The sequence below is a fragment of the Myotis davidii genome, unplaced genomic scaffold (genome assembly GCF_000327345.1).
Source record: "Myotis davidii unplaced genomic scaffold, ASM32734v1 scaffold79, whole genome shotgun sequence".
Taxonomy (NCBI): Eukaryota; Metazoa; Chordata; class Mammalia; order Chiroptera; family Vespertilionidae; genus Myotis; species Myotis davidii.
The window spans coordinates 6,230,600-6,241,168 of NW_006294339.1; positions in this window are offsets into that span (position 1 = coordinate 6,230,600).

The window sequence follows — 10,569 nt, forward strand, 5'->3', positions numbered from 1 at the left end:
AATTTGTCAGATATAAGTATTGCTACCCCAGCTTTTTTAAATTTCCATTTGCCTGAAACGTATTTTTCCACGCCATCACTTTCAGTCTGTGTGTGTCCCTTGTTAGATGTGGGTCTCAGTCACTTGATGTGTTTTGATTGGAGCATTAGTGCATTTACATTTAAAGTTATTATTGGTAGGTTCTTGTTCGTAGCCCTTTTTATTTTTTGTGCCTGTGTTCTTTCTTCCCATTTCTTCTTTTTACACCAGTCCCTTTAGCATTTCTTGCATTGCTGGCTTGGTAGTGATAAACTCCCTTAGCCTTTTTTTTATCTGTGAAGCTCCTAATTTCCCCTTCAATTTTGAATGATAGCCTTGCTGGATTGAGTATCTTGTATTCAGTCCTTTGCTTTGCATCACTTTATAAATTTCCTTCCATTCTTTTCTGGCCTTATGTATTTCCGTTGAGAAATCATTTGATAATCTAATGGGAGATCCCTTGTACATAACTTTCTGTCTCTCTCTTGCAGCCTTTAAGATTCTTTGTCCTGAACATGTGCCATCATAATTATGACATGTCTTGGTGTGGGTCTTTTCAGGCTCATCTTGTTTGGGACTCTCCGTGCTTGTGTGACTTTTTTCTTCCCAACATCAGGGAATTTTCTGACATTTCATCAAATAGGTTTTCTAACCCTTGTTCTTCTTCCTGTCATTCTGGCACCCTTATCATCCATATGTTGCTTTGTTTCATGTTGTCCTAAAGCTCCGTTAGGCTCTCCTCCTGTCTTTTTTCCTTTTTTTTTTTTTTATTCAATTGCAGTTCAGTATGGGTGTGTTTTGCTTCCCTGTCTTCTAATTTGCTAATTTGGTCCTCCGCTTCTCCTAGACTACTGTTTAAATTTTCTGTGGTGTTTTTTATTGTAGCTATACTTCTTCTTGATTCTTACATAAGTTGTTGATTTTTTCATCTATCCAGTTTATGAACTGTATGACTCTTATTCTGAATTCTTTTTCTGACATATTGCATGTCTCTGTTTCACTTAGCTGCTTTTCTGACGATTTCTCCTTTTCTTTCCTTTGGGGGTTTCTTTGTCTCCTCATTTTTGCTATGTGAGGGGTGGCGGTTTAGTCAGATATCTCATAGATATAAAGCATATGGCTCTGAAATAAACATCTGTAATTTTGTATCCTAGAACCTCTTTCTGATGGGAAGAGCAGCACCCCCCCACACACACACACTCCATTTTCAGATCTAAATGGAAGTTGACATGTTTGTCTTAGAGTCTACTCACCTGAGGAGAGATAGGCCCTTGACCCAAGGCAAGCAAACCTGAATTATTCCCCAGGACTTTCCAACCATGGCAAGAGAGGCTCTTTCCTTCCTTTACATAAAAATTGTGAGCCTAGAGATGTAAGTGGCCAGAAAATCATGAAGAATCTAGTCTAAGAGAATGCAGCCAACAGGAAATGCAAAACATCACCAAGTAGAGTACGGACATCCATCATGTAGGTGGCTATGAGGGCAAAGTGAGATGAACTACTAAAAAGTCTATCATTGTGCATGGTACCTGGTGGTTACTCAATAAGCAATTTTGACTGAGGGTGCAAACTGTGAGCTCTGAATGGGCAAAGGACCAGATGAGAGGAGATAGCATTTGGGTTGGGTTTGAAGATGGGTTGGATTCAAACCTAGAGAGAGCTGATATTTAGGAACTCTTTGGCTCCTGAAGTGCCCTGGGCCATGGTAACAGCTGCCTGGAGGGAGCCAGCTTGCACTAACCCCCTGTGAGGCCCTCTCCCCTAGAAGGGTGCTTTGAAAAAGAAGCCCGCCCACCACACTCAGGCTGCAGCCTCGACCTTGCTGGGCCTGAGAGTGACAAGAACAAAGCCCATAATTATTAACCTTGCCACTTGTTTCTATAGTTTATTGTGACAAGACAATGCAATAAGGAGGGAGGTAATCAAAAAGCAATTTTGTAGCAGTAAGCTTAAAGTGACAAAGCTTGTTTTTCCTAAATAAATCACCATTATTCCCATATGGCTCAGGACTGACAACTTGGGTTTCCTTAGTAACCGAGAGCTTAGGTAAACCTATGGCCCAGGGTGAGTGAGAGCAGCAGCATCTGGAGAGAAACTAGTTGCCAAGTCTTTCCCAGAGGCCCCCTCATCCTTTCCAGGTGAGCTTGGTCATCATTAGCATTCTGATGTGAATTTTCTCCCTTTGCACTATTCCCTGGGGATCCCTGAGGTCTGTGACACATAGTCATTTGTCATTTTGCAGCATCATTAATTTTGTTTTCAAGAGCCATTTGCTTTGCCAGGGAGTGGGTTTGAGAACCCCGGCATTCATATCTCAGCATGGCCTTTGAGGTTTACAAGGTAATGCTCATGAACTGAATTCTAAAAATGCACCCCCCTAAAAAAGGTTTCTCTGTGAATCGCAGTTCTAAAAGAGATAGCCAAGAGCTAGCGCTGGTGATGGGAGGGAAGACAAAATAATAGAGACTAGGAAAGCATTGGCTCTCAGAAAAGAAATGTTCTGTGGCAGAAATAATGTGTAGGGTGGGCAAAAGTAGGTTTACAGTAATCCATATAAAAAACAATACAATTAGCCGAAACCGGTTTGGCTCAGTGGATAGAGCGTCGGCCTGCGGACTGAAAGGTCCCAGGGTCGATTCCGGTCAAGGGCATGTACCTGGGTTGCGGGCAAATCCCCAGTGGGAGATGTGCAGGAGGTAGCTGATCGATGTCTCTCTCTCTCATCGATGTTTCTGACTCTCTATCTCTCTCCTTTCCTCTCTGTGAAAAATCAATAAAATATATTTTTTAAAAAAACAATACAATTAGTAAATAATAATGCAAGAATAAGCTCTGTGTTTTGTGTACCCACAACTATAAACCTACTTTTGCCCCACCCTGTATTCTAAATCGATATTTGCCTGAAAATATCTGGGATTACAAGTGTTTCTAAATATATCCTTTGTGAGGGTTACATTGCTATAGTTTTTTAAGTTTGCTCCTTTCCTTTCTCCTGCCCTTCTTTTCTTCCCTCTTCCCTTCCTATTTTCCTCTCTTCTTTGACACATTATTTGAGCACCTGCCTGGCCCAAACCATGGGCTCTGCACACAGAGGCTACACAACTCAGCTCTCATGGCCTGACAGCCTGGCTGGGAGACAGACATGTGGACAGATGAGTGACACCTCCAGGCTAGGAGCCCAGAGATGAGTGTGACCTCCCTGGCCTGCAAAAGGTGATATTTGAGCACAGTCCCGAAAGATGAGTGGGATTTGACACGTGGGGCTGTGAGCCAAAGGCCCAAGAAGCTTGTGAGGTTGAGCAGGGCTTGAGCATAGCGTCCTTAGTGCCTCTGAATGGATGGTTTGGCACGGATGTGGAAGGGCCTACACTAGAAGGGCCTACACTACATACTCGGAGCCCTGCCATGCCAATAATGCCTCCTCCAGGCTAAGTAGGGACTTGTCCTCTGATTCCCAGGCTCTGACTGCCTCAGGGCCTCTGCCTGAATGTCCTGCCCCCCACCCCCTTGTGTTTTGTAGGGCTGCCTCACTGGCACCCTACCTTCTTGCTTTAAACCTCTCTTCCTTGGGGATGGCAGAGTCTCCCATAAATACACCATCTAAACTTCCTACAAACGTTCTTCATGGCCTTTAACCAAAAATATTTTTTAATTTTACATTTATTTTTTAGTTTACTTGTTATATCTGTCTTCTCTCCTGTACTCTAAATGCCTTGAAATCAGAGGAAACTTTTTTGACTCATGACTGTTCCCCCTGAACCTGAAAAACTGCTTCTTTGCATAAAGCTGATACAGGTTGGATGAATGAATGAATGAATGAATGAATGAATGAATGAATGAATGAATGAATGAATGAATGAATGAATGAATGAATGAATGAATGAATGAATGAATGAATGAATGAATGAATGAATGCAGTTAAGGCTCAGTTTAGAGATCACTTCTCTCACCAGTCCTTCCCTCAAAGTCTGGGATAGGCATGCCATCCCATGAGTACTTCCCAGCGCCTGTGTTTACCTGATGACAGGACTTACTAATAACACAAAACTGAAAGCATTTACCTGCCTGCTCTCCTCCTCTCCCTGCCCCAAAGAAGAGCTCCCTGCAGGCAGAAAACTTGTCAGTCTCTCCCCAATCCCCTAAGTCCAGTGCCAGCACAAATGTTGCATAGACACTGTGACCCCAACCAGGAGCACTTCCTGGGTAGTAGAAGGAAGCTGGGAACTTTCTGTGAGCTCTAAATTGCCATGTACCCCCCACCACATGGGAGCAGTGGCACCTGCTCAGTGGCCCCCACCCCTTCCTGTCGATGACATCAGGAAAGCAGGGCTGGCCCCTCCTGCTGGCTGCCAGCTGGCCTCAGCATCCTCTGCCTCCCAGGCACTCCTTTGCAAGCTGACTGGTACCCCAAGGCCATTGCCTGTGCTCCTGCCTGGATAATGAGGTTGTAGGCTGTATGAGAAAGAGCAGCCAAGAGGGGCCTCCCACATACCTGCCTTCCTCATTCACACCCAGGGCACCAGCCAGACTGGAGGGCTTTTCTCAGGAAGGTGCAGGATTACACATTTGGCATGTATGGGTGCCCCAACTGCTCCTTATAATAAACATCCTGATGAATAAACAGGAGGGTAGGCAAGGTGGGTCAGGAGTGTGGGAAAGGGGAGTGTGGTGAGCATGTGATTTTAAATAGGCTGGCAGGGTGCTCATGGAGGTGACATTTGAAACGAGATTTCAAGGAAGTAAGGGTATTAACGACATGAATAACTGATGGAAGAACATTCTAGGCAGAAGGGAGAGCCAAGGATTCATGTCTTTGAGAGTTTGAGTCTGTGCATTTCATCACTTGGGACCCCTTTACTGGTTGACTTCGTCCAATGGGAGACTGGTGAGCAGGAGAGAGCAGTGAGGATTTCTTTTCCCCTCTGCTTTCTCCGTTTTCTTTCCCCACATCCGGCAATGACTGCATCCTCCTCCTCCAGCATTCCCGTCCTCACGGAGCCCTGGGAGAACTTTTTCTTCTTCTGGTTCTAACCTTTCTGTATCAGTTCCTATGACCGAATCATCCTTTCCTAATGCACTAAATTCTGACACTCCATCCTCACCAATTTTCCCTTCTTTCCTCACTCTTTATGCTGTCGCGGACCTGGTTTTACCCATGGTTTTAGCTACCATTCATCTTATACATTAATAACTACCACAGCTATAGCTCTGTGGTGTGGTAACCTATGTGTTCTGCTGCTCTCTGGACATCTCCCCTGGATGCCCCACAGACTCCTCGAGTCATTGTGTCCGACAGTGAACCAAAGTTCAGCTTTGACAAAGCCCTAAGAGTGGGTGAGGTCATTCCAAGAGGCCTCTTTAACTTTGCTCGTCATCCCTTCTGCTTGGAATTCCTTCCTACCTCGCACCTTATCCTCTCCCTTCCTCCCTGTTAACTTTCTTCAGTCTCCTTTTCTGGCACCATTCCTGGGTGTCTGCTGCCTCCGGTCTTGTGTCCTGTCAGTGGGTGGAGAGTCTTTGTTATTTATGCCTCAGGCCCAACTCAGTTAATCTGTTCCATAATTTATAGGACAGCCAACCTTAGCATGTCTGAGCTACTGAACAAATATCTGTGGAAATTTAGATTTGGTCCCTGACAATCACAGAATCTGCATTCTGTGGCCTGGGCAGGGCCACCCTAGGGAAGAGGATCAAACTGCTGCCTCAGCTTCTTGAACTGGTATGGTTTTCCTCCCTGGAATAGAAATCATCCCCAACTCCAGCCTGTTTAACTGAGGTCACAACGCCCTGCCTAGCCCTCACCTGCCCAGTGGTTAAAAACACATAAACTTTAGAATCCATCTGGCCAGTATTTGAAGCCAAATCTTCATTTTGACTGTGTGATCTCAGGCAAGTCACTTCTCTTCTCTGAGCATAAAAAATGAGGGTAATAATACCTGCCCAGCCTCCTTCATTGAAAAAAAAATGCATGGATTATATGAGTACCAAGAAATTTACTGGCATTATCTCATGTAATCCTCACATCCAATAATCAGCTAGTTATACCTAGGGCACACCCACTGGAGTTAAGGATGGGGAAGTGAAGGGAGATAAGGAAATATTATCTTTTATCCTATAAGATTCTGTACAAATATGAGGGAATGGGAACCATTCTCCCAAAAGAGCTGCCAACTTCACCCAAGATTCCCAATGAAGCAATCAAAAGTTCTGGCCACCATATTCTTAATCCATCAAGGCTTATCCTTAAGTCTCTTAGCTGATGACCTTCCAGTCGAAGCCGGAGCTGTGAGGGAAGCCCAGGTCCCAGGTCCCGGGTGCCAGCTGGCGGCTGGAGGGAAGTCTGGGTTCCGGGTGCAAGAGGGAAGCCAGTGCTGGCAGCCTGGGAAAGGAAGGTCTACTCTTGCACAAATTTTGTGAATTGGCCCTCTAGTTGTAACATATGACTCTAAAACCACCCGTTGGGTATAGAGTATTTAAAGAAAGAAAAGCAATGTCTGTGATGTCCACAGTTTATTGTTCTTGGTGAATGGCCCCACGCTCCCCACACCCAGCCCCTGAGTTAGAGCACAGAGAGCCTTTGAACAGCTCCTCTTCTTCACCCTTGTACCCTACTAGGCATTAGTTTATACTGATCTATGACCTGAATTTTCTCTTCTGTTTTACCACCTCCAGCTACATTTTCTCTCTCTGTCATGAGACCTCCACAACAAAGTAAGGGAGGGGAGGGTAAAGAAAAAAATGAAAGAAAGGGAGGGAAGAAGGAAGGAAGGAAAGAAGGAAGGAAGGAAGGAAGGAAGGAAGGAAGGAAGGAAGGGAGGAAGGAAGGGAGAGAGGGAGGAAGGGAGAAAGGGAGGCAAGCAGGTCTGACCTGAGGACTTACTTCACATCCCCCAGAATGGCATAGGAGATTCATCACCATCTGGCCCCTGCAGCACCATTTCCAAGTTGTTGGCTCTGACCAACCTGCAGAATCAGTATTTCCTCAGTCTGTTCTATCTTCTGTATCCTCCTCTGCTTTTTTCCAGAACACATTATGATTATTAAAATGCTTATTGTCCATCTTCCCCTTTACAACAGAAGTTCTGGTGTAAACAGGGACTTAATATATTTGTTTACTTTAGTATCCCTTATTACCTAGAACAATGGTTGTCACCTAGTAGGTAATATCTATATATATATAAAACCCTAACATGCAAATAGACCAAATGGCAGAACAACTGGTTGCTATGACCTGCACTGACCACCAGCGGGTGCATGCAGAACATGGCAGGTGTCAGCAGCAGGCGGCAGAGCACAGAACATGACAGGTGTCAGCTGTGGCGGGATGGTGGAGCAAGTGAACAGGGGCACCAGACCAAGGCAGGGCACTGGTCCCTGTCATCAGGGCAAGCCTCTGGTGGTTACTGAAAATTCTTTGCTCCTGCGTGCTGCAGTCCCACCTGGTGCTTGCACCTGCTGCTGGCGCCTGGCGCCAGTCCTGGTCACTCAGCACTGTCAGCGGGTGTGAGCAGTGGTTGCCAGCCCCAATCACCCCTGAGGGCTTCTCAACCTACCCCTGCTCCTGAGGGGCAATCAGGGCAGCAGCCACCGCTCGCCCCTGCTGCTGGTGCCGGCTCCAATCACTTCAGTGGAGCTGCCAGCAGAGAGGGGATCAGGGGCCATGGAGGGAGGGGCCGGGCAGTGGTGCAGAGGATGAGCCGAGACCCACCCTTGTGCCCACCACAGCCTCACGGTCCACAGTTCCTTTCAAGGTGCACAAATTCGTGCACTGGGCCGCTAGTCTGTAAATATTTGTAGATGGTATACCATAATACAAGACAGAAATTTTAAATCCCAGCCCTTCCCCCACACTTCCTTTAAAGAGTAGCACCAACCCTTAGAGTCATGTGACTCTGGGGGAACCTATCAGTGGCAAGCCCTGCTTTCTATTGAGCTGGATGACCAAGGCCTGGCCAATCACAGCAGCCCATCTCCATGTCCTCCGTGGTGATGTTCCAGGGCTAGGCATGTGACTCCCACAGGTCAATTGGTATTTTTTCCAATTAGCTATAAGGATGTGAACCTGGAGTTTTCAGTGGCCACATTCCCACCACATCAGCAGTGGCAGAAAAGGGGGCTAAGCAGAAACAAGCAGAGTTTAGAAAAGGTGAGAGAAGAGCCTGTCTGTGGTGGTGTTAGGCCCAAGCCCTGAGGCCCAGGTGGTTGGGTCAGTGTGTTTTTCCTTTCTTGATTCATACCCACACCCTTCCCAGCTGCAGAAGCCATCCCCCCTGCTTCTTTTTTTATGCTTCAGCTACTTTGACATGTTTTTCCATCATTTGAAAACATCAAGGTTCTGCCTAACACGTAGGGACTAATTACATAGGTAATTAATTACAATTTGTTATCAAGGAAAGAAAATATAGGGTGCATTGAGAACAAACAATTGGTGGGCCTACCCCAGTCTTGAGGGTCAGACTGATTCTCCGAAGAATGGCATTTAGCTGCGGTCTAAAAGATGAAAGGAGTTAGCCAGAGAAAATAGGGGAGCAAGGGTTCTGGGCAGTGGAGCAGCAGCTATGAGGGACTTCAGGTGGGAAGGAGAGAGCTGGGAGCATTCAGGACACCAAACAAGGCCAGTGGAATGAACACTGTTGGCCCACCTCGCCCTCATGCTCTGGAATCCCTTCTTCCTTTTGTTGTTGTTGTTAATCCTCACACAAGGATATATTTCCATTGATTTGTAGGGAGAGTAGAAGAGAGAGGGAAAGAAAGAAACATCAATTTGAGAGAAACACATCGATTGGTTGCCTCCTAAAGGAGCCCCAACCAAAGCCTGAGTCAGGGAGGAGCCTGCAACCAAGGTATGTGCCCTTGACCAGAATCAAACCCGGAACCCTTCAGTCCACAGGCCGACGCTCTATCCACTGAGCCATGGGATCCCTTCTGTTTCTGTGTGATCTGCTGCCAGCAGCTTTCCTGATAGCTGTGGCCTTGAGAGGCTGGAGACACCTCACCTGTATGGACAGCCAGCAGTGCTTGCAGGTCTATGTCCTCCTCAGTTGCCCAGGGCCAATAATTGATTGGTATGAAGAATCAAAGCTGGACCTCCTCTGAAGTACAATGCACCCCAGAGCTTCCTGTGGGATCAGGAACAGTATGGAAACTTGGCTTCCTCCTATCCACTAGCCTGCTTCTCCTACTTCCTAAGGGTTCCTGGAGAAGAAACCACCTGAATTTGATTCCTTGGCTCAGCAACTGTTTTGGGATTACCTGACTAAACCAGCCAGTGTGGCTGAAACAGAGTGAGGTGGCCAGGGCGAGGGGGGCAGTGGCAGGGGATGGAGATAAGAGCCAAGGCATAGGATTTTAATGGGTCCTGTAGAGGATCCTGGTGTATATCAAGAGAGCAATGGGATATTACTGAGACTTTTAAGTAGCAGAGCAACCCTTCCTCATTCACCCACTCAATGTTGTAGACCCAAACTTTTCAACATCTCTCAGCCTTTTCATAGCTCATTTGTAGGTGTTGGCCCAGGAAAGGTCTCTCTTACCTTCTCTTCTCAGTTAACATTGATGTGTCCCCAATGTGTCCCACAAGACTCCAAGTATTCTTCCTCCAGGAAGCCTTCCCTGACCTCCTCCAGTGACCACCCCTCCCCAGGGCTGGACTAGATGCTGCTTCTCACGTTCCCCCAGCATCTTCTTACTACTTTTATCAATCAGCTCCCTTCAACAAATCAACATTTATTGGGGGAACCTGCTCAAACATTTTATCACAGGTGGGGCAAGGAAGCAAAAAAATTCTTGACCTCAACCCTAGATTCTGAGCTTAATGAGAGCAAAAATTGTCTACACCTTTTTCTTTAGAGTTTGACTCAGTGCTTAGTAACAACTGGCAATGCCTATTTGCTCACTATGTGGTAGGCCACTGTCTCATGGGCTATTTTGTTTATGACAGTCTGGGGAGGAAGATATGTGTTATCCCAGTTTTACAAATAAGACAACTGAGGCACAGAGAGACTAAATAATTTGCCCAAGATTATTAAGTGACAGAGTAGTATTCAAACCCTGGTAATGTTGACTCCAGGCCCTTGATTCTTAATGTGTTGAGGCCAACATATAGAACAGACACTGAAAAGGAGTGAGTGTGATCATTATTATTACTATTACTAGAGGCCCAGTGCACGAAATTCATGCACGGGTAGGGTCCCTAGCCCTGGCTGGTGTTCAGGGCCCACTGGGGCCTTCCTTCATTCCACGCTGCCCCCTGGTGGTCAGCACATGTCATAGACAGCAATGGAACTCCAGGTCTCCTAGTCAAACTCCCAAAGGGACACTTTGCATATTATCTATAGATATATATATATAGAGGCCAGGTGCACAAAAATTTGTGCACTCGGGGGGAAGAGAGGGTCCCTCAGCCCAGCCTGTGCCCTCTCGCAGTCTGGGACCCCTCGGCAGATAATGACCTGCTGCCTTAGGCCTGCTCCCAGGTGGCAGAGGGCAGGCCCAATCCCTAGGAGCACCACCTGGGCAGGCTCAGAGCAGGACTGATTGGGGCGTTGGGGC